Below are 16,752 nucleotides of genomic sequence, written 5' to 3'. Positions count from 1 at the left end.
CCCTGAAATACTTTTTTTTAAATGAACCTTAAATATTTCCGAAAAAAAAGAACAGATACGGCGATAGTTAAAAAATATTCGGTAGCAGTCCTTCCGGTATGATGCCCTAACCAATCGTCAAATTCTTTCAAAAAAATCTTATAACTATATGGAGCTTGTCCCCAAAATTTCTCGACGATATTATTACGAAAACAATCCAGAAACGGATGCGAAACAGCCCTAAGAAGATCTCAAACACAGTCTCTAAACGGTCCCGAAATAGTCTTAGAAAAATTTGAAATATTCCCGCAAATGTTCCTCAAATAATCCGATTGTAAGCCCTATCCTTTACTATGGAGTTCTTGTTTGGTGGAAAGCCACACAAAAAGCAACCTACCTCAAAAAATTAGAGGGGTATGCAGACTATCAATGCTTAGCATTACGGGAGCCCTGAAAACAAACCCGACAGCTGCACCGTATGCCATTTTGCACATTCCACTTGTAGATCGGTGCCTCGGGGCAGCTTGAGCGCCGACCATACCGCCATAGTAGTATAGCGTCATCAATCACAAGACGAACAGACTACCTGATTACCTATCTGCGCTTCGAGGGCGATCTAAAGGTCATAATAGAGGTGGACCGTTGGCGCAAGGGTGCTCAAATGGCGGACGAGGCGATACATGTGTACACAGATTGCTCCAAAGTAGTAGATGGAGTAGGGTCTGCGGTATACTCTGCCGATCCGGAAATAAAAAGATCCTACAGGCTGCCGGATTACTGTAGCGTTTTCCAAGCGGAAATATTAGCCGTAACCAAAAGAGTAGAAACCCTGGAAGAGAATAGCTTAAGCTGCAACCGTGTTAACTTTTATATTGACAGTCAAGCAGCAATGAAGGCAATAATATCACATAGCACAGCATCTAAATGCGTGTTAGAGTGTAAGCAGTCCCTGGAGAGAATCGGGACAGGGAGAAGCATATATCTATATTGGGTCCCAGGGCATATGAAAATAGCTGGGAATGAAAAAGCGGATGAATTAGCTAAAAAGGGCGCATCCGTTGAAGATTGCTTCGCGGACGCCACAATTAGACTGGGCGAAATTAAGCGAAGGCGAGAGGTGCACATGATCGACCAAGCAGGAAAGGCGTGGGTTCAAGTGCGGGGCTGTAAAGTGTCGATGATTATGTGTAGGTATTACAACCTTAGAGTAACAAAGTTGTTTCTATCATTAAAAAGAGAGGACTGTAGGCTCATGACGGGTATTCTGACTACACACTGCCAGCGTGGCGTCACATGCCATTAAATTAGGCTTGGTCAGAGATAGCAGATGTAGGAAGTGCGGGCTGGAGGAGGAAACGATCGATCACGTTCTGTGCTCGAGTCCTGCGCTTACCAGGCTAAGACTCCAGCTATTAGGAGTGATACAGATGTCAGATATAGAAGCAGCAATTGCTTAAGTCCTAGGAAGCTTCTAGTACTTGCCAAGAGGACGGAGTTATTTTATAACATAGGTCCTGGTTTTTGATAGGGTTTTTCAGTTTCGTCGTTAAAACAAACTTCTGGTAACCCTATGCACTTATACAGTATATGTGAGGTCCTCATGTACCGGCCAGCTCAACCTAACTCCGGAGACGCTCCTTTAATAGTCTCAAAGCAAATCTATAAGCCAACAACATTCAGTCAAGATTTCAGGAGTTTTAAATAACAGCAGGCCCAATAACAAACTAATATTGGATTGGTACTCGAAACCAACCTCTTCTGGGGTCCTCATAAACTTTATATATTCGCAGCCTTTCAAATACTAAATAAATAGGCAAAGAACTTTATAGACAAAATATAATCTATCAGCCATCAAAGTTTTCATGACGCAAATGTTAGGAAAATTAAATTGACGCTTAAAAAAAATAATTATCCGGACCATATTATATCAAATTTAATAAATCAGAACCAAATGGAAATAGAAAATGTAACCCAAAAAACAGTCTTCAGACACAAAGCGATACTTCAGTGTCACATACATTCCTAGGCTCACAGAAAATTTCACACATGACTTGACAAAAACATCAAACACAACACTACACTAGCATACAGATCAAACTGCACTTTGGCAACGTGCTTTACAAAAACAACAATTAAGGACGGGACTGTCTTCGGCTGTGCCGAAGACTTCATACCTTTCATGAATGGGACTGAACAATAATCTTATCCCATTCGTAATCTCCAAATAATGCGCTATATAAGATAAGAAATATATAGTGAACAGATGTACACACCTAAACGATTTTAAGATAAATATAAAGAAATGGCTAAAAACCCCCTTATCTGAACGATCGGTTGTATGGGATATATATTATATATAGCTCCGATCCAAATGATTTTTACAGGAAATCTTCTGATATCTATATATATATAAGAAAGTCGTGTTAGTTACACTACGCATAACTCAAGAACGGATGAACCAATTTGGCTGAAAATTGATGGAGAGGTACCTTAGAACCATTGAACGGACATAGAATACTTTTTATCCCGTTCTGGCTAGGGTATTGAGATCAAAACGTGGACCAGGGTAATCCTGAGATGTGTTTGTACATTATGGGTATCAAATGGAAGATGTTTATGAGTACTTTGATACTGGGTATTTTCCGTACCCCCGGGTGACTAGGGTCTCCAGATATAGGCCAAAACGTGGACCCGGGCACCCCTAGAATGTTTGTATACAATATGGATATCAAATGAAAGCTGTTGATGAGTGCTTTAGTACAGGGTAATTTTCATACCTATTGGTGACTAGGGTCTCGAGATATAGGCCCGGGTACCCCTAGAATATGTATATAGGATGTGGATAACAAATGAAAGCTGTTGATGAGTACTTTAGTAGAGGGTAATTTTCATACCTCTGGGCGACTAGGGTCTCCATATATAGGCCAAAACGTGGGCCCGTGAATGCCCAGATAGTGTTTTTACATTATGGGTATCAAATTGAAGCTGTTGATGAGTGCTTTAGTACAGGGTAGTTTTCATACCTATTTGTTACTAGGGTCTCGAGATAAAGGCCAAAATATGGATCATGGTAACACTAGGATGTGTTTTTACATTATGGGAATCAAATTGAAGCTGTTGATGAGTGCTTAAGTACAGGGTATTTCTGCTTTAATTACCAATTTTTTGTCGATTACAAGTCCATGTGCTGTCATTAAGTTGTACACATCACCCAGTTAAGTGTTGTATTGTTGGCCAGGTATTTGTAGTTTTGATGGTAGCTTCACCCTTATGAGTATTAAATCCTTGTTTAATTGTGTAGGAGTTATAAGTGCTGGATTAATTCGTCCATGATTCATATCTATTAACAGCTCAATTATGGATTTTTGAATATTCTCGCATTCGTTTAATAAAATGGTGACTTGAGTCACCAACATTTGAAACTGGATGGCCATTTTATCCCTGTTGATATTTTTTATTATTTCTGATTGAAATCTATTAATTTTGGTGTTTATTTTCATGAACTGGAAATTCACTTTATTCACATTCACTTTATTCATATTCACAAACTAGCACTTTCAGTCTTTCTTTGATGTACCCTGGTCTTTCAGCAATATTTTAAGATTAGACTCCATTTCTTCTTCACTGTCAGCATCCATTAATCCAACTAGCATGTTATAAATAGAGCCAATCCATACGAAAGGCGCTCTTCGCTGTCTTTTACTATGCACAATCAAGTTATGATTATTTTTTATCTTTCCATAACGCCTTCCTAGTGATATAGATATAACTGCACACGCTTCTTCGCACTCCGATAATAAGTTGCAATGGTTTTTTATTCGATGTAGACAGTTTGGCATCATGTTCATCTGCTCAAAGTAAGAATGAAGATCATAGTATATCACTAGATTCCAACTAGAAGTTATGAAGTCCATTTTTCCCAATGAATCTACACATATTGCTGTATTCACTGGAAGTTGTCTAACTGCTCCATTATTTAATTTTTGATCATCGGCTGCTTTGACTATATTTTTAAACGGTTTTATTTAGGTTGACTTGACAGGCTGGACGGCTGCACGGCCGGCCGTTGTGAACGAATTTTGTAATTAAAATTTAAGTAACTTCCCGATAAGCACCAATCTTGAAACATGGTAGTACAGATAGAGTTCAGAACCCGATGACAATGCAATAATACGAAAAAAATCGTCGCAAGGTGGCGCAATGATCGAGATATTCACAAAAATCGTATTTGTGGTCCGATTTAGCTCATATTTGGAACACATAATACATACAAGAATGGAAAGCGACCTATGAAAAAAAAATCGCCGCTAGGTGGCGCAAATATCGAAATATTCAAAAATATCGTATTTGTGGTCCGATTTGGTCCATATTTGGAACAAATATTACACACAGTCAACAATATTGACATTATGACCGATCTCCTTTTCAGAAATGGTCATAACGTCAACTGGTTTTTTCTCAAGCGACCATATGGTCAATTTATTTGTTTTGCAGTTCAACCCTTTTGATAAATAACTGTTGAATTACAGTACTATATTATATATTATATATATTATATATATATATATTATTATTACTATATTATATTGTTTTAGCTTTACATTAGTTTCGCTATGCCGGAGAGGATTCCTTTGAAATAAGAAGAGCATATCCAACTAAGCGTCTAACTCATCCTGCGGAAATTTTTTGTGCTGATCTTATATTGCTGTATATAGTTATGGGTTTTTTCACGCAATGGTCATAAGGTAAAAGAGCAATTTCCTAAATGGACATAAAATCAAGTTAAGTAATGTAATAAAGTCTATTGTTCTTTTGACAATTTGAAAAGGTCATAAGGCTCATTGATTTTAAGGTATCTTGAAGTGGTCGTAACGCCAACTGACTTTTGGCCGTTGGCCTTATATCACTCCATTAAAAACATATTTTTATATTATACCTTTATATTAAGTCGTTTTCATGTTTGTCCCCTCATTTCCATACGAATTTTTGACCCACGGAAATATCTTTTTCGGTAACTTCCCGTTGAGCTAGACACTTGATACTTAGAACATAGTTCAGATCTGAGAGACATTACAATGCAAGTGAAACAAAATTCGATAGGAATTGAAATTTTGCGATCGACTTTTAACTAACTTCTCGGTGATCCAGAGACTTGAAACTTAGCACATAGTTTGCGAGTCGATGGCGCTACAATTCGTGGAAAACAAAATGCTGTCAGGTGGCAGACGAATCGAGATAAACGAAAATCCCTGAGAATCCCTGAAAAAACGCAGAGAATATTGCGAACGATTTTTAAGTAACTTCCCGATTAGCTAGAGACCTGAAACTTGGGTCGTGAGTCATAACCCGGTGACAATGCAATATTTAATCAAAAAAAAGTTCGCTAGGTGGCGCACGGATCCAGGTATTAAGAAAATTAATTTTGATTTGGGAATCTTTCAATCCATTTTTAACTAACTTCGCGGTGACCCAGAGAATTGAAACTTGGCACACAGTTCGAGGCTTGGTGACAATACAATTTGTAGAAAACAAAGTTCCGCTAGGTGGCGTACTAATTGAGATAACTACAAATCCCTGAAAAACGAGGGGAATCTTGCGATCGATTTTTGAGTAACTCGCTGGTGCGCTAGAGACTTGAAAATTGAGCCGTGAACCCGGTGACAATGCAATATTTTATCAAAAAAATTTCGCTAGTTGGCGCACGGATCGAGATATACAGAAAATTTATTTTAAAATGGAAATTTTTCGATCGACTTTTAACTAAATTATCGGTGCTCCAGAGACTTATAACTTAGCATATAGTTTGCGAGTTGATGGCACTACAATTCGTGGAAAACAAAATGCTGCCATTTGGCAGACGAATCGAGATAAACGAAAATCCCTGAAAAAACGCAGGAATCTTGCTATCGATTTTTAAGTAACTTTCCGATGAGCTGGAGACCTGAAACTTGCACCGTGAGTCATAGCCCGTTGACAATGCAATATTTGATCAAAAAAGTTTGCTAGGTGGCGTATGGATCAAGGTATTAAGAAAATTAATTTTGATTTGGGAATCCATTAAAATCCATTTTTAACTAACTTCGCGGTGACCTAGAGACTTGAAACTTGGCACACAGTTCGAGGCTTGGTGACAATACAATTTATAGAAAACAAAGTTGCGCTAGGTGGGGTGCTAATTGAGATAACTACAAATCACCGAAAAATTAGGGGAATATTGCGATCGATTTTTGAGTAACTTGCTGGTGAGCTAGATACTTGAAACTTGGGCCGTGAGTCCCAAAATTCCAAATGCCTTTTCTTTAAAAAGATGATAAAAAATTTTAAGGACTACATTTATATAAATAGACCAAAAAATAGAAGGCAATTTTTCCTTTATTACAGACATAATCTTGTAGAATTTTGACTAAAAAACTTTAGCAATAGCTCTTGTAAAAAAATTTTAAGATTTAAAATTATAAAGGTAGAGCGCGTGTTTAAATTTTAAATAATTAATTAGTTAATCCCAATTACATGGTTTGCCTCAGATTGAAAGATTGCGCTCCACCTTTATAGTTTTAAATCCCAAAATTCTTTTACAAGAGCTATTGTTAAGGTTTTTTAGCCAAAATTAAACAAGTGTATGTCTGTATTAAAGGAAAAATTTCCTTCTATTTTTTGGTGCATTTATATAAAGGTAGTCCTTAAATTTTTTTTATCATCCGTTTATTTACCTTTAGTATAATGAAAACATTGTTAAAGACATTCAAAAAGGTAATCGTAAGAATTTAGTTCAATGCGATTTTTTTTTTCTCAAAGATTGAAAATCGACACTGATGATGGCACAACGCTTAAACCTTTTTGTATGGAAACCAAATTTTTCAGGGGATGACGAAAAGTCGTTCCTATATACATCATTTATCCACCTTCTCGGAAAATCAACAAAACAAAATAAGTTTTTTATACAACCTACGAAGCTTACGAGTTTTTCTTAAAAAGGCACCCGTGTTTTAACCCATAGTACTCTAATTGCTAGCTGTGCATATTCTTGTAGGCAAATAAGCGGTCTTCAAAAGAGTTCCAAAAGATTTTTAGCTTAGTTGACACACTTAGCGGTTGTTCGAGGTCAACGTTCAGGCTCTCATTGTATGTGAAGACTCACTCAGTTTTTTTCAACTTTTTCAAAAGTTGTCCAGTCGGAAGACACCTAGTTTTAGTTTACGTTGCTATGCGCAAATTAGGTTTGGCACAAAATGTGAGGGACGCTGCTTAGCAAAGTTCATATCAATATTTGAATGGCCTGGCAAATATTTCATTCAAAGCTATGCCAAAAAAAAAAAAAAAACAAATTGCTATGTATATAAGTATATCAATCTAAATCCAGGGAACCATAAGGACTGCATATAATGCCCACTGCTGACGAGGTTTGGATTGCTTTTTCGATAAAGTTTTTACACCAAAGTGGACACTGTATAGAATCCAAAACCACTCTGTCGAGATAGCTTTATGCAAATCCCCAGAATAAGGTTTGGTTTCATTCCATTAAATGAACCAGGCAGCGTATTTTTTTGTTGCTTTGGAAAAAGTCGTATTCATGAATTAGTTCGGTATTTATTTTGTAAGTATCCATTTGTAATGCTTGTCATCATTAAGTCAAAATGGCTTTCACCAAAAACTGCCTCACCGAAATTATGGTTTAATTATGGTTCTAATTTTTCACACAACTGACTCGAAATTGAAATGGCATTGGGTGTCGAAGACTGACTTCAAATTTTGTTAATTATTTTATTAATTTGACATGCCATATTATTACAATCAGTGGCTCCTCATACTGTGCTATTATAAGTTCAAAGGTTGTCAAGAGAAACAAGTAAGGAAGGCAAAGTTCGGGTGTAACGGAACATTACAAACCCAGTTGAGAGCTTTGGAGACAAAATAAGGGAAAATCACCATTTAGCAAAATGAACCTAGGGTAACCCTGGAATGTGTTTGTATGACATGGGTTTCAAATGGAAGGTATTAAAGAGTATTTTAAAAGGGCGTGGGCCATAGTTCTATAGGTGGACGCCATTTCGGAATATCGCCATAAAGGTGGACCAGGGGTGACTCTAGAATTTGTTTGTACGATATGGGTATCAACTGAAAGGTGTTAATGGGTATGTTAAAAGGGAGTGGGCCTTTTATACTCAGCTGAGCAGAGCTCACAGAGTATATGAACTTTGTTCGCATAACGGCAATCCGTAACGGCATAAACTAATCGAGATAGATATAGACTTCTATATATAAAAATGATCTGGGCGAAAAAAGAAACTCATTTAGACATGTCCGTCCGTCCGTCCGTAAACACGATACCTTGAGTAAATTTCATCTCAGATATATAAAATGAACCAAATCGGACTATAACCACGCCCACTTTTTCGATATCGAAAATTTCGAAAAATCCAAAAAGTGCGATAATTCATTACCAAAGACGGATAAAGCGATGAAACTTGGTAGGTGGGTTTACCTTATGACGTAGAATAGAAAATTAGTAAAGTTTTGGACAATTGGCGTGGCACCGCCCACTTCTGAAAGAAGGTAATTTGAAAGTTTTGCAAGCCGTAGATTGACAGTGGTTGAAGATAATATGATGAAATTTGGCAGGAACGTTACTCCTATTACTATATATGTGCTAAATAAAAATTAGCAAAATCGGATGAAGAACAAGCCAACTTAAAAAAAAATTTTAAAAGTTAAATTTTAACAATTAATTAAATTGATTATCTTTACAGTATATAAGTAAATTATGTCAACGTTCAACTCCAGTAATTATATGGTGCAACAAAATACAAAAATAAAAGAAAATTTCAAAATGGGTGTGGACCCGCCCTTTTTCATTTAATTTGTCTAGAATACGTTTAATGCCATAAGTCGAACAAAAATTAACCAATCCTTGTAAAATTTGGTAGGAGCATAGATTTTATGACGGTAATTGTTTCCTGTGAAAATGGGCGAAATCGGTTGAAGCCACGCCCAGTTTTTATACACAGTCGACCGACTGTCCTTCCGCTCGGCCCTTAACATGATAACTTGAGCAAAAATCGATATATCTTTACTAAACCTAGTTCACGTACTTATCTCAACTCACTTTATCTTGGCACAAAAAATGGCCGAAATCCAACTATGACCACGCCCACTTTTTCGATATCGAAAATTACGAAAAATGAAAAAAATTCCATAATTCAATACCACATATGAAAAGAGGGATCAAACATTGTAATTCGATTGGTTTATTGACGGAAAATATAACCTTAGAAAAAACTTTGTAAAATGGGTGTGTCACCTCCCATATTAAGTAGAATAAAATGAAAAAGTTCTGCAGGGCGAAATCAATAGCCCTTGGAATTTTGGAAGGAATACTTTTCGTGGTATTACATATATAAATAAATTAGCGGTTCCCGACAGATGATGTTCTGGGTCATCCTGGTCCACCTTTATGGCGACATCTCGAAAAAGCGTCGACCTATAGAGCTAAGGCCCACTACCTTTTAAAATACTCATTAACGCCTTTAATTTGAAACACATGTCATACAAACACATTCCAGGGTTACCCTAGGTTCATTTTGCTAAATGGTGATTTTCCCTTATTTTGTCTCCAAAGCTCTCAGCTGAGTATGTAATATTCGGTTACACCCGAACTTAGCCTTCCTTACTTGTTCGTAACTAAAATCGTTTTAACTTATATTTGCTTTATTCTCGTCGACAATAAATGTGGAAATTGAAAGCTGTCTATAGCTTTCATGCATTTCACAAAGTGCTCTAAGAATTTGCTTATTGTGGGTTTTGAAGTCAGCTAGGCCAAAACGCTGCAAAGTCTCCCAGCTGAGGTAGCATAGACGGATATATTCAGCTGTAGTTTGGAAAACGCCCTATCTAGACAAGGTTTAGAATAACGCGCTATATCAGATTTTTGTCTAAAACGCATTATCCTATTTAGTTTGAGAATCTCAAAATTTGTCTTACAATACCGTATCTCAACAAAAATTCAATACGAATTGAGCTGGGATAATGCGCTTATGAAACAATAAGGGGTTTTTAATAACAAATTTTTAATGGTACCAGTCCGCATAGCAATCTCATATAGTTAAAGTCGAATAAGCGGCGATAGTGTCAAGTTGTGGGAGGAGAAATATTCCCAGGAACTAGCCGTGATTTGCAGCTCATCGAGGTGCTCATTACCCTTATACATATATGGGTATCAGACGGAAGGTGATTTAAAAAGATATTTACTATATTCACTGCTACCGTAAAAGCAGTGTAACCCATATCGACTAGGTTCCGAAAATAGGCAAGACGTGTCAATTCAAGCTCTGATAGTCAGGTTCGGCTATTAGATTGCCAGCTATATGAATATGATTGAAAATTAAACGAGACATGGGTGTCAAAAGAATGATATTTTACGTCGTGTTTTAACATAAATATTTCTAACTAGGGTAACCATTCACGGCTCCTACCTAAGCTTAATAAATTGTTCCTTTTGTATAACCGCATTTGTTTCGAAAACGAGTCAACTCATTAAGACGAAATTTTGCTTGTAAGTAATATTCTATACTCCATTTTCCATTATATCATTTTTGCTACTATATATGTCTGATTTTACGATTTTGTCACCTATTTTAATAAATGTTTTTAAATTTAATAAGTTACGCCAATATTTATTAGAGCAAAACGTATTTTACATCGTATTTCATAAGAAATATTTTTAGACTAGCTGCCCAAACGGAGTTGCCACACTTTAAACATTTACTTATTTGTATAGCTTCTGCTATCAGAGAAATTATATTTCTTTATTTGGATTGCAAGTTAGTAGATATGTACTACCCTAATTTCCCACTTACTTTACCTAGGTGTTGCCTCTGAGAATGCATTTAGAGAGATGTCACTTATTTGAAATTATTTAAAAACGAAATGAGATGTGGCAATATTATTGTTACGAATATTAGCAACACTAAGGGTTACTGTCATCTGTAAGCGATGCTAAGCAGTGGCTTCTATGCACATCAATAGATCAATCATTATGTCTACACATATGTCCATACGAGCAGCCGAGAAGAGACGCACAAACACATGTATATATCTTATCTGAGGTGCTCACAAGAGAGGGCAATAATTTGTGCAAGTATTACTCACGCGCATATAAGAATTTATAAACGTAGTTGTGGCTGGTGATTTTGTAGCTGATAACTAACTAATAAGTTCTGGAATGGAAAAGCCTAGAAGTATGCAACGAGAAAATCCGACAGTATAAAAGGCGACAACAGTAGAGGCGAGAGAATCAGTTTGAGTTAAGTAAGCTATCAGTAAGCGAAGTATAAATGTTATTGTGAAGTACTTTAATAAAGGCCATTTTGCATTATTGAAGAGTGGAGTTATTTATTCAACAGTTAGTGATTCGAACTTAGCAGAGGATTGCAAATAAGAGGATTTGCAGAAAATTCGTTAGAATTGGTGTCAGAAGAGGAATTGTTGAATAAATTCCAGAGGACAACAAGGACATGGAAAAGGTCAGTGAATTGAAGATCCAGCAACTAAAGAAGGAGTTGGAGAGCCGTGGATTGAATACAAGCGGCGTTAAACTTGAACTTCAGGCACGGCTACGAGAGGCAATGGAAGCAGAAGGAATTGACGTGGAAGAGTATGTCTTTCCTCTTGATGGCGAGGAGGCAACAAAAATTGCAGAGTAAAACGAAACATCGCAGACAGTTACCAGCACAGACTTGAAAATGATATTGGCTGCAATATCTGCACAAACGTCGACAGTAACATCAATGCCGTCGCAAATATCATCCCAACTGGAAGCACAGGAGACACGCATTTCAGAATTTTCGTCGCCAACTGGAATCGCAAAAGCATTCAACTAGCATCTTAACTGGAATCCCAGGAGAACCGTATGACATCCAAGATGGAAACTCAACTGGAAGAACAGAAGACATATATGGCATCCCAACTGTAATCGCAGGAGACACGCATAACATCCAAGATGGAAGAACAAGAGGAGCGCTTATCAAGTGGCACAAATGTCTTCGCAGTTAGAAGCACAGGAAGCAAGGGTAACATCAAAGCTGGAAGCGCAGGATGCAAAAATCGCTCAATTTCGGGCAGAAGTCGATGATTTAAAAGATCGTAAGGAGCAGCTGCAACTAAATCGGCCAGCAGTTTCAGCGAGTAATCCAAAGGTAAAAACACCATCCTTTGACAGTTCTGTTCCTTTCCAGGTCTTTAGGCTACAGTTTTGAGGAGTGAACATCTGGAATGCTGAAGATAAAGTTGCAGCTCTATTCGTAGCATTGAAGGGGCCAGCAGCCGAAATCCTACAGACGATTCCCGAGGGAGAGAGGAACAACTATGAAGCATTGATGGCTGCTATCGAGGGAGGTTATGGGTGCGAGCTTAGAAGACAGATATATCAAATTGAGTTGCAAAACCGTCACCAAAAAGCGAATAAGACTTTGTAGGAGTTTGCCTCGGATGTTGAGAGGTTGGCTCATCTCGCAAATGCGGACGCACCCGTGGAGTACACCGAAAGGGTAAAAATTCAGAGTTCTATAAATGGATTATTGATGAAATCATAATTGGAGTGAACTTCTTAATCGACCAAGGCATCAAGATCGATATGCAAAGCAAGTCGATGCGATATAAGAACATGGATGTGCCACTTAATTTCGGCTACGAGAAAGGCTACAGCAGTAAACTAGTGCTGGTAGAAGAGAGTCTGTAAATACCACCAAAATCCGAAGCAGTCATTTGGACAAAGGTTGATGGAGATTGTGGGACAAACAAATTGTGGGTTGTCGATGCAGCAAACAAATCAACACCGAACATACTTGGAGGAAAAACCCTGGCTATAACAAAACAGGAAGGAGTACTCAACCCATTCGTTTGTAACAACTTCTGCTACTGTTTCCGCTTCTTGTTTTGGGATTGGGTATACCTCTGGCCATTTACTGAAATAATCCGTAACCACCAGTATGTATTTGTTTCCGCGGTTGCTAGTAGGAAATGGACCTGCGACATCCATGGCGATTGTTTCAAATGGTGCACCTGAAATATACTGCTTCATCTGGCCATGTCTTCGTGTTTTGGGCCCTTTCGCTCTGTTGCGAACCTCGCAGTTGGCAATCCACTCGGTGATCGGCTGACGGCAACCAACCCAATAGAATCTCTGCTTAATTTTCTCGAGCGTCTTCGTGATTCCAAGATGACCTCCACTTGGACCATTATGTAGCTCACTGAGCACGTCCGGAATCCTCTTTCTGGGAACAACTATCAGCTTTTTCTTGCATTGGCCATCCTCACCCTCCCATACTCGATGCAAGCAACCGGATATCAACTCCAAACTGTTCCACTGTTCCAATGGGACTCTCTGCTGACATCTCCTCTCTATTTGGTCTTTCGTTTCGTTCGAGCCCTTGCATAACATGTGACAGGTCTGTATCTTCTAGCTGACACTTCCTTAGATGTTCCTTGTGCCATTCATCTGTACATGTTATAGTCATTGCCGGACATCTATAATGTCTTCTTTAGCCTCGGCCTTTGAACAGTGCTTGCATTCCAAACTACATGGTCTTCGTGACATTGCATCAGCATTTCCATGGGTACTACCTTTTCGATGCTCAATGGAAAAGTCATAGCTTTGTAGTCGCTCGATCCACCGTGCCAATTGTCCTTCCAGGATTACGGAACTGCAGAAGCCATTTTAAAGCTGCGTGATCTGTCCTGACACGGAATCGCTGGCCGTAGAAGTATTTGTGAAAATGTTTAATGCACTCTGCCAAGGCCAACAGTTCTCTCCGCGTAACGCAGTAGTTCCTCTCTGGTTTTCCAATCGAACGGCTGTAATATGCAACTACCTTCTCCTGTCCATCGACCAGTTGTGATAAAACGCCTCCTATAGCATATCCACTCGCATCTGTATCTAGAATAAATGTTGCTCCTGGAATTGGATATGCTAACATTGGGGCAGTGCACAAATGCTCCTTCAATGTTTGGAAAGCCACTTCTTGCTCCTTCTTCCATTCAAAAGCTTTATTTTTTCTTGTAAGCTCATGGAGGCTATGGGCTACGCTGGAAAAATTTGGTACAAATCGGCGGTAATATGTGCACAGCCCAAGGAAACTTCTTAATTCTATCTTTTCGTTCGCAGTGCAGATGCACTCTGTCGTTACCTTGTGACCCAAATAATTTACTTCCTTTTTAAACAGCGCACACTTTTTGGGGCTTAACTTCAGACCAGCCCCAGCTATTCTTTGGAAAACTTCCTCCAAGTTCCTAAGATATTCATCAAAATTCTTGCCCAATACGATGATGTCGTCCAGGTACACCAAGCATGTTTTCCAATGTAGTCCTTTCAGTACCTGGTCCATGAGTCTCTCAAAAGTAGCTGGTGCATTACAAAGTCCAAAAGGCATCACTGTAAATTGCCAAAGGCCATCACCGACACTGAAGGCTGTTTTCTCTTTATCTTTCTCTTTCACCTCTACTTGCCAGTAGCCGCTTACCAAGTCCAGCGTGGAAAACCATTTCGTACCAGATAGCGGGTCCAGGGTGTCGTCAATTCTTGGCAATGGGTAGCTATCATTTTTCGTTACGTCATTCAACTTCCGGTAGTCCACACGAAACCTCATTTTTCCATCCTTCTTCTTTACAAGTACTACCGGTGAGATCCATGGACTAGCTGATGGTTCGATGACGCCGCTGTCGCTCATTTCTTGAATGATTTGACTCACAACTTTTCGCTTCGCTAGTGGAACACTACGTGGAGCTTGATGGATCGGCCTCGCATCTCCAGTGTCAATTTGATGTTTCACAACGTTGGTGCGGCCTGGTTTAGAACCATCCTGGTCAAATATGTTCGCGTACTTTAGGAGCAGTTGTTTTGCCTTACTCTGATATGCTTCCTCTAGCCCCTGCGTCCATGCCGTGATATCATTTAAAAGATCAGTATTACTACCTAAAACGTGTTCCTGGAGCTGTTCACAGTTAATACCTACTTCAGCCTCTTGGCATCTTCCCAAAATAGTTCGTTTAGTCAGTTTGAGTGGTGACTTGAACTCATTTAGTACTCTTACCGGAGTACGTCCATCTTGTTTTGTCATAGCCAGGGTTTTTCCTACAAGTATGTTTAGTGCTGATTTGTTTGCTGCTTCGACAACCCACAATTTGTTTGTCCCACAATCTCCATCAACCTTTGCCCAGATGACTGCTTCGCATTTTGGTGGAATTTGCTGACTCTCTTCCACCAGCACTCGTTTACTGCTGTAGCCTCTCTCGTAGCCGAAATTAAGTGGTACATCCATGTTTTTATATCGCATGTCGATCTTGATGCCCTGGCCGATTAAGAAGTCCACTCCAATTATGATTTCATCAACAATTTCTGCCACTATAAAATTGTGTACTACCGTGACGTTCCCAATTGCTACTTCACATTCTACTTCTCCTAGCACAGTGCTGTCTTCTCCAGTGGCTGTACGCAATATTGCTCCATGCAATGGTCTTATCTTCTTGTTGACTAAATCCGTTCGAATGATGGAATGAGATGCACCCGTTACTACAGTCAGTAAACATTCCTTTCCATCCCCATGTCCTCCGACAGTAAGATTGCTCGACCTTCTTCCAATTTGTGAGATAGAGATTATAGGGCATTCAACTGAGGGAGTCAGCTGTCGCCCCTTGCTGCTGACTCGCTTTAGTTTAACGATTGTTTTGTCTTGGAGATTTGCTCATCTCATTCTGCTCTGCGTTTACGACCATCCACATTGTTGGAACTGTTAGGGTTGGTGTTGCAATAACGCGCAATATGCCCTGGCTTTCCACACTTAAAGCATTTGACTGCATCATTATTCTTCTTCTGCGTACCCTTCAATGCTTCCAAAATTGCGTCTACCCACTCTGGTCCTTCTACTTCCACACGATGAGCCTTATATGCTGGTTTACTCAATAGGGAGGCAGTTTCCTGAGTCAATGCATGTGATACCGTTTCAGCAAATGTTGGTTTTGGGTTTGCGTATGTGGCTCGCTTCGTTTCGACGTTCCGTATGCCATTTATAAAGCTCTGAATTTTTACCCTTTCGGTGCATTCCACGGGTGCGTCGGCATTCGCCAAATGTGCAAGCCTTTCGACATCTGACGCAAACTTCTGTAAAGTCTCATTAGTTTTTTGGTAGCGGTTTTGCAACTCTATTTGGTGTATCTGCTTCCTGTGTTCACTTCCGTATCGCCTCTCTAGAGCGCTCATCAATGTTTCGTAGTTGTCCCGCTCTCCCTTGGGAATAGTCTGTAGGATTTCAGCAGCAGATCATTTCAATGCCACGAATAGTGCAGCAACTTAATCTTCAGCACTCCTGTTGTTCACTGCTGCGGTCTTCTCAAACTGAATCTTAAACACCTGGAAAGGAACAGAGCCGTCAAAAGATGGTGTTTTTACCTTCGGATTGCTCGCTGGCACAGCTGGGCAGTTTAGTTGTAACTGCTCCATACGACCTTTTAACGCTTCTATCTCGGCATCAATTTTGTCCTCGAGTTGTAAAATTTTTGCATCCTGCTCTTCCAGTTTCACAAAGATCTGCGATGATGCCTGTTCCGAAATTTGTGCCGAAATTTCAGATATACGTGCCTCTTGCGCTTCCAGTTGAGATGCCAAATATGTCTTCTTTTCTTCCAATTGCGATGTTATACGTGTCTCCTGTGATTCAATCTTTGCTGTTATACGGTTCTCCTGCCATTCTAGTTGTTTTTCCATCTTGGATGTTATGCGTGTCT

General features: G+C 39.1%; 1 protein-coding gene across 5 annotated transcripts in view; it reads left to right on the top strand.

Annotated features, from left to right (window-relative positions):
* LOC137237381 (uncharacterized) overlaps positions 1-16,752 on the top strand; it is a 617,434-nt gene that overhangs the window by 41,782 nt on the left and 558,900 nt on the right. The window contains exon 2 of one of the 5 annotated variants that reach the window (XM_067760942.1): positions 4,575-4,724. The exons of the other annotated variants lie outside the window; for them this stretch is intronic. The gene's annotated coding sequence lies outside the window, so the exon portion shown is untranslated. The remainder of the gene's footprint in view (positions 1-4,574; positions 4,725-16,752) is intronic. 5 annotated transcript variants of the gene reach the window in all.

Source organism: Eurosta solidaginis, chromosome 1, assembly GCF_040869045.1.
Source record: "Eurosta solidaginis isolate ZX-2024a chromosome 1, ASM4086904v1, whole genome shotgun sequence".
NCBI lineage: Eukaryota > Metazoa > Arthropoda > Insecta > Diptera > Tephritidae > Eurosta > Eurosta solidaginis.
The sequence above is the reverse complement of the archived record's forward strand: the minus strand, read 5'-3'. Positions and strand labels throughout refer to the sequence as shown.